Source organism: Pogona vitticeps, chromosome 4 (assembly GCF_051106095.1).
Source record: "Pogona vitticeps strain Pit_001003342236 chromosome 4, PviZW2.1, whole genome shotgun sequence".
Classification (NCBI taxonomy): domain Eukaryota; kingdom Metazoa; phylum Chordata; class Lepidosauria; order Squamata; family Agamidae; genus Pogona; species Pogona vitticeps.
The window spans coordinates 138,188,129-138,196,326 of NC_135786.1; the positions used below are offsets into that span (position 1 = coordinate 138,188,129).

Below are 8,198 nucleotides of genomic sequence, written 5' to 3' on the forward strand. Positions count from 1 at the left end.
TTTTGGCTGCTTGAAAAATAGTGGAAGGTGTGTGAAGAGAGGAAAAAACTGAATGAGTCCTAGAAAAAGAGGCAGAGGGAGGAATAAATGTAGGAAAGAGAGTGAAAGGCACACCACTCATGTTGCTAAGATGACTGGCTCTGCATGAATTGTAATTCTGCTACCTGGTGCCTGTTTGCTGTGTTAGCTGACCTAGCTTTTTAAGACAAGCATGAAGGTATGTGTGTGGTACAATTGTAACCATTCCATATCGTTTGAACCTCTTTAAGGAATCCTGAGATGTGGAGGTTGGAGAGGTACTTGGAAGGTAACATGACAGAGCAGACTGGCAGAGCACTGCGGTTCCAGGGTGTAGTCTCTTCAGGAGAGAATTTTAAATACATCACCTACAAATCCCAGCATTCCTTGGGATAAGGCTCTGTCAGTTAAAGCATTATGAAACTGATCTAACGGTGAAGCATAGATATACATGATGTCTCCAACATAGTTAGAAGCTGAAATATAACAACCCAAGTTTCTTATAAATGAACCTGATGCTGCCTTTCAGTGACCAAAATCATGAGTGAAATTATGGCTACCACTGAGACTGCATTACTTGCGCATAAACGTGTTTAGAACCATTGTACTCTAAATGGACTTTTTAGAAATAAAGAATTTTATTCTTTTTGCATTATTTTGTTGGTTAATCTGTTTCCACATTCTAGTAGTGGGGAGGCAATGCAAGAGCGCAAACTTTCTGGAAATTCCAATGCAGAAGATGCTACATGTCATCATCTCCTGCAGCTGGTAAAGGCCTGAGAACTGTTAGAATGGCAAAGCAAAGGGATTGTGAAGATGCACAAAGCATTACTAGTCAGGGCCTGCGCATCCCTTTAGTATACACAAGGAAAACCGACCTCTTGCTTTTTTAGCATGCAGTTTTGAAGTGAGTGTTTTTTTAGCAGTAATGGATTAATCCTTGCACAACCCACTATGTGATTTGCATAATCAACACAAATTTGCATAGTATGCCAATGTCACTGCTTGGTTCTGGGATAGTAGAATATGACAATCCTGAGATGGAGAGTGGGCAGCATCTTTAGGAGAGGGAAAGAAAAAAAAATAATGAGAAAATAAAAAGAGAGGAAGAAGGGAGATGACAGAAGAGAAACAAAAGAAGCAACTGCAGTGATAAAGACTAGGGAGGTTCTAACCTCTCTGGAGATGGCTGCAGGCAGAATGAGTGCTAGACCGGAGGAAAATGAAGTTGGGTGCAAACGAAAAAGAGTGAAGAGAGAGTACTGAGGTGGCCTTGGGATTAATCCATTTGTGACCCAGGTGAAGCTGAGCATAAAATAATGGTCCTTATTTAACTGGAGGCACTGAAATACTTTAAAGCCCTAAGAAAGAGAAAAGTTTCAGTCTGATGACAGAAAGACAGTATTTGGGATGCCATGCAAACTTCCCTAGGGAAACTATATTTGTTGGAAATATATTTGCTGGAATGTATTTGTTGTTGCTTGGTCATTAAGTTGTGTCCGACTCTTCGTGACCCCATGTCCCAGAGCACATATCTCCTTGATATAAATCCCATTGAGTTCAATGGTATTTCATCGCTGGTAACTCAAGGTAAGACCATGGCCCTAAAAACATTTTCATGGTAAGAAGGTGAAGTTGGATGTCAAAATCATAGTAAAGTGACTTACAAAACACAGTAGAATAACAGAAAATAATCAAATTATAAACAGATCATAAAGTATTTGAATAACAAATTAACAAAACCTTGTACCACTTACCTTTTTTTTTTAAATGGCCATACTGTGATTAAAAGCTGGAAACTACAACCTGTATGAGACTTCGCATAAGTTTACCAAACATCAGGCTGTTTAATTACTGTATCTTCCTATACATAACACAAACACACACCTGCCAATATTCAGAATTGCATGCTATAAAGTTTCAAACCCACAGAAATATGTAGTTATGACAATAATTATAGCTTTTTAAATGTTATTATCTTCTGGTCCTTGTAAGTGACTAAAACAGCTCCTGCTATTCGTCTGGGGAGGGGGGGGGGAATCAGCATTACAAGGCACTGGCGAAATGATAAAACACATATTCCTCCCATTCATACTAATGCCTCCTCAACACCCATAAATTTCCTTTTCCGCTATGTAAAACAGGCATTCGCCTCTTAACTTTAAAAGTCATTGCAAAGTTGCAGTTACACAGCAAAAGGAATTACGTTATCAGCATGGGTGTTTCTGGACTGAGCAGAGCAAGGTCTCAACTCGAATCAGCCAGGGGAGTCATGCTTCTGCTCAGTCCAGAAGCTGCTCCTATATCCAATAAAACTGCAATGGAGATGTAAGGCAGTCATTGCTTATTTATTAGGCGAAAGAGTTAATTCCATTCGTGCAGTTATTTGTAACTTGTTACTTCCAAACGCTACCACCTCCTTACTAAAGCGAACGTTCCTAGAGTTGACGAAATGGGTGTGGCCTCATCCGTAGAACTAGCGGACCCAATCGGCGACCAGAGTTTAGGGGGGCGGGGCATTGACCTGCTGAGCCAATCCTCTTCGTTTCTTTCTACGCCACGCCCCACTCACGCTCGTGATTGCCAAGGGGCCACGCGCAAAGCTGGCGATGCGCTGCTCTCTAGCGTTAGGAGGCGTCGTGGTGGTGGTGTTGAGCTACGGGCAGGCGGCTGTGGACGGGGATGGGGCGCGGGGGGGGGCAGAGGGAGAGGATCGTGAATCGGGCAGTGCCGCCCGAGGGGTGTCGTCCCGCAAATCACCAAATAAACCTCCGGCTCCCGAACGGCTCTGATCCCTTTGCTCAGCCAGACTCCCCGCTGCTTGAAGGGCCCCCCTCTTCCCCCCCCCAGGTCCCCACGGCGCTGGTTGGAATCCAGGTCGGCCAGAGGGGGGCGCCACGGAGGCACTTTGCTACGAGCCCTCCGCTCGTCTGCCTCCCTCTAGCTTCTTAGCCCTTTCTGGGCCGATGGCCACTCTGTTCACCATCCCGCAAACACACGCGCGCGCATACCCCGGGCCGCGGAAGGACTTCTGCCCCTTCGCCTTCCCCACGCAGGACGCCTGGCGCTCATCATGGAGGTTCAGCTGCCCTCCCTTCCCACGGAGCGAGTCCGCGGGTCAGCCCAGGCTCCAAAGCAGCCGTGGAAGGGCGAAGGGGGCCTTCCAGGGAGGGACCACCGAGCTTTCTCCGCCCACAACGGAGCGCCCAGAACCGAGATCGCTGGCGGAAGAGTTTGGCTTTTGCGCCAGGCGGAAAAAACGCGGAGTGTGAACGGGTCGAGCCCAAGTGCGCGAACTGGAACTTCCGTGGATGACCGGGAGAAGGCGCCCTCTTTGTTCCTCGGGCGCTGAAAGCCGCTGCTTCTTGCTGAAAGTTTGAGACCCACCGTCTCTCTTTCCACACACTCTTTTATTCCCAAAGCGACACGTAGAATAGAATTACAAAATAAGGACTGGGGCAGCAGAAGTTCCTGTGAAAAGAGACCAAGGAAGATGAACTCTTTTGCAAACGGAGGTCTTTTTCCTAGGCGTCCTATTGCATGCAGTAGATCATTCTTTCTAACTCCTCCCAGGGAGGCGCTTCGGACAGGCATGTGTGGGGAAAGTCTTTCCCCTCCCGAATATAATTTGTGGACTGTCGTGATTGTTTAAATCGCTTTTCTGATAGACGTCTCATCGTCCTGGAAAAGAAAAGAAAAAGAAGCTAGCACTACTCAACATTAAGCACTTTTAAGGCGACCTGGTTTAATGCTAAATTCTACAACTCTGTCCACTCCGGTTAAGGAGCCAGTCCTCTGAAATCGGTGCAATTCATTGCTGCATAAACATGTTTAGAATCACGCTAAGTCCCAGTGAGATCAATGGATACCCGTGTCCCTGGTATTTTAAGAATCGTTTTACATTCCCTAAATCGTTCTTATCTTTAATGTGGAGACCGTAACTTCTTTAAACTACCTCCAAGACACCTGATTTCCTGTGACGATTGAGGGTTGAAGTCTATTGTCTAAATCTGGGAATCGACTATTTTCTAAAGAGCTTTTTCCTTTGGAGGAAAGAAAGGTACTCTGGCCACGATCCAAGCAGGCTTAAACACGTTTCACCTCTCTATCCATAGCGACGTGCTCTAATTTTCTGGAATCAATTCAAAAGTGATGAAGGACCTTACTTGGGGGACGGGGTATTATTTGTATTCCTTAAATTTTATTTGAAAGTTCATTTCCCCCCATCACAGCTGCATCTCCAGCTGGGAACATTCTTTACAGTTGATAAACGGTGGAGAGAAAGAGCGAGGTTTCTGACACATGACTAAGTACTCTTAGAAAGAAAGTTAAATTCCAGGTTAGGGAGTTGATTTTTTTTTAATGACTTTTCTCATGGATGTTTCTTTTTTTAAAAGAAGAAGGAAAGATAAAAATTAGGTGAATTCAGTCAATGTGGGGGGGATAACTTTGTTCATGAAAGATGGTAGCAGCTGGCAAGGGAGGGAGGGGAAGGACGACATCATCGCCCGCCGCTTAAGGAGAGGAAAGAACTGTAGTCCCGATCCTGCCTGTGCAAGGACTGCAGCCGGCAGAGGCGTTTTTCCGTCTCCGGTAACTCGGGATCACTCGATGGGATGTATCGATCGTCAGTAGCAGAAAGAAGAAAAGGAAGTGATACTTAAGAGCGCGCGTAGAAACCATCTACCCACGGAATTCTCGCCCACGCGGGAGATGGTGTGGTCACCGGATGACTTTGAAAAGTGCATTGGACAAATCGAACGGAAGCGACTAGGCGAGACGGGAAAATAGAGCCTCCCTATTCAAAGGTAGTCCATCGCTGCTGGGAACATAGAACAAGAGTCTCGCGTTCTGGAGGCTGCTGAGCTTCCAGAGGTTTCCGGGGTGGCTGCTTTTGAGAACGATGCAGTTCTACACACTTCTATGTAAAAACAATCCCTAACCCAGTTCATGGGCCTTAACCTCTTGAGTGTATATCGAATTTCCACCTGAACCAGCTATGTACGTTTAATTAGGAGTAAAGTGAGCCAATGAACCTCAATGGGACTTATCTTTCAAGAAAGCATGTATGGATTGAGGTGCAAGAATGCAATTCTGTGTGCGCTTATATCCTTGTGAGTAGATCCCATCGAACATAGCAGGGTTTACTTCTGAGTAAACGTTAATAGGTCCACTCTGTAAATGGGAATTGCTTTGATCTAACAGGGCTCTTTTAATGCTCATGTTGGGGTTTAGAACAAATTCCATTAAACTCAGTAGGATTTACGACAGGACCATATCAAGAAGTAGCCAATGTAATCCCGAATGCATCCTGGAAGGAAAGCCTGGAAGTGCATTGTAAGCACATGCACAGTATGTTTGTAAATGGCGCCCCCATAGGGAGATTCAAATTTGGTCCGGGCTCTGTGAGTTTGGGATCTAGTTGGGAGTGCAATTCCCCGCGCTGCCTCCTGGGCACCCATGGGCAACCTGCACAGTCCCAGAGCGCCCCCAGATGAAGGAAGTGGTAAACCGCTTCTGAGTACTCTTCTTTACCTAGAAAACCCTGGAAAGGGTCGCCATAACTGATGGTCAACTCGACTGCATTTATTATTATTATTATTATTATTATTATTATTATTATTATTATTATTATTATTATTATTATTATTATTATTATTATTATTATTATTATTATTATTATTATTATTATTATTACTCTTGATGGGCCCACAAAATGGGCACCAAGTCAAATAAAGTTAAACTAATATTATCAGTGTGCAACAATTAGGCCTGTTTTCATGGCAGTAAATGAACAGATGACCACGGGGAGGCTTGATAAAGGCAGCATGAGCTTTGCCCTTTGATTGCAGTCTAACACAGCCAAGCATATTTTCCTACTGAGCCTATTTGGTGGAGATGAGACAGGAAAACTAAGCGCTCCACCTCGGCCCAGCAGTTAAGCAGCAGCCGGTGGATTGGGTTTTTTTTTTTTTTTTATTTGCTTGTTCGTTGAACGATCGCTCTTTTTTTTCTCTCTCCTTAAAGCAGGGGGAGTCTGTCTGAGTACCCAGAAGCTGGGACTTCAAAAAAAGATCCCAGCAATTCCGAAGGAGTTCGTGAGCCCGCTCGGAGATTAGAAATAAAGCCTTGTTACAGCCCTGGGAAGATTCGCGGCTGGTTGCCAGCTTCGCTCCGTTTCCCAGCTCTCCAAAGGCAAGGTCAGGTCAGCCACGCTCCCTCCCGGGCGCCCCCCCCCACACACACACACACACACACCGGGCCTTTTCCCCTGAAGCATCTTGCGTCCCAGCCTCGCCTCTCTCTCGCCTCCCACGGGTTGAGGTGGCACTTCAGCCAAACGTCCGCCACGCCCTGCACATGCCTTCGGAACTGCGACGAATCGGAGCCGAAAGTTCCCTCCCCAGAAGCTTCTTCACCCGGTAAGGAGAAGAACCTGGAGGGCCACTTCGGGGAAGTGGCTTTTTAATAATCCCTGTTCCCTGTGGCCGCTTGGCGCGGGCTTCCCGCGAGATCCCACAACCCTTTGGAGCCAGAAGACGGACTTTAAGCGCGCCAGTGCCTGGTGATGGAGTTGCTGGTGATGGGGTTCCCTTGCAAGAGGACCGCGAACAGGCCTGAGTGGTTAAGGGCGCGCCTTGATGTCTCTGCACTCAATGACAGGCGTGCTGAATGTGCGAAGAGATGCCACAGAAAGGCGTTGAGCTTGATCCTACTGGACGCTTCCCTGTGCGGGGTATTGTATGGGAGCCTCCTTACACGCACGAATCCTCGAGGGACTCAGTCGTCCCTATGCGAAGGAGCCACGGTCTCAGACTTATTATCTCAGGTTGGACTTTCCTGACACCGGACGCCAGGCTATGTCAGCACTTGGGCCCAGCTGACTGCCACTCGCCATGTCTACCGTTTTCAAGGGACGTGGGGCGTGCGTATGTGGAACCCGCCGGGTACACCGAAAGTCCTGGGCTTGGATCCCTCAGACCTGCCAATATGCTAAACACGCAGGGATTCCAGCCTTACCCCTTGGGAGACTTGTCTTCCAGCTACAGAAATGGTATGGGGGCACCGTTTTGATTTTACCCATCACTAGACCGGCAGCTCTCAAGGACACCTGACTGCATTCCTTGGAAACAAATTCAGGCGATTTCACGACCCATCTGGAAAGACTTGTGAAAATGACTGGGATCCCGTGAGGTGAAACACTGCCCGCGCTTAGGAAGCAGAGAAGGAAGAGATTTCTATGCCAGGCCGCCTTTCTTCAGGAGCCTCCAAATCTTCAGGGTTTAAATCTGTAAAGAAATTAAATCAAATGCTATTAAAATGCACTTGAATTTTTTTCCCCACAGGTATTGTAAGTGTTCTACGTTGTTTTCACTGAGCCACCCTATAACCTGAAATGGGTCCCCTCCTATTTGAAGGTTACAGGTATCAGCGAACGTAAATAATGTTTTTTTTTAAAAAAATAGCTGGAAAAGTCCAATAGGTGTGATGGCTTTTAAAGCAAGGGACTTCAGAGCAAAGCTGCAGTCCCAGACACACATACTCAGTAGCCATAGCACTGAACCTGGTCGGATTTCTGAATCAAGATGCATTAGGACTGCCCTCCCCACAGCGTTTCGGGGAAGGCCCTTCGGATAGTTACACAGAAAGGAAGGCCTTCCTATTTGAAAAGCACACGAACAGACCTGTGCACGTTTATACCAGTGAAGCTCCTTTCCATGCAGTAAATGTCACCCACAAGTATATCTATGGGCAAACTTAAGATTGCTGGCCTGTAAATCCGAGCTCATTTGTTCTAAACTCATTTCCCAGAATTCAGTGAGACTTACTCCTCAATAACTGAGTCATCCTATACCCTCTCTATTCAGAGGAAGATCCCACTGAATTGGATAGAAATTGTTCCTAGCTCAGCGTGCATAGGACTGCCTCTTAAATACGTCTAGGACGAGCCCAGAGGGCTTCTCTCCAGATGCTAAACTAGTTACTTGGTCTGCGGCCTTCAGAGATGCAGGTTATGGATGTGTTCCAACTGACCCTCTCAGCTCGAAAATACAAGGAAAGGCTTATAGGATTCTGTGTATTGGGGGGGGGCAGTCACTCCTGCCGCCTTTTCCGGATTCGCCCCCAAATCCTCCCATAAAACATCCCAGCGGTGAGGAAGGCAAAGAAGTGGAGCAGTG

At 46.6% G+C, this 8,198-nt stretch overlaps 1 long non-coding RNA gene across 1 annotated transcript; it reads right to left on the minus strand.

The window, feature by feature from the left end:
- Window positions 1-3,586: 3,586 nt before the first annotated feature.
- LOC144588598 (uncharacterized) lies at window positions 3,587-7,332 on the minus strand. The gene is made up of 2 exons (XR_013544217.1): window positions 7,039-7,332; window positions 3,587-3,699 (listed from the first exon to the last, which is right to left on the minus strand). It is a non-coding gene; the product is annotated as an uncharacterized LOC144588598 (long non-coding RNA).
- Between the last annotated feature and the right edge of the window lie 866 nt (window positions 7,333-8,198).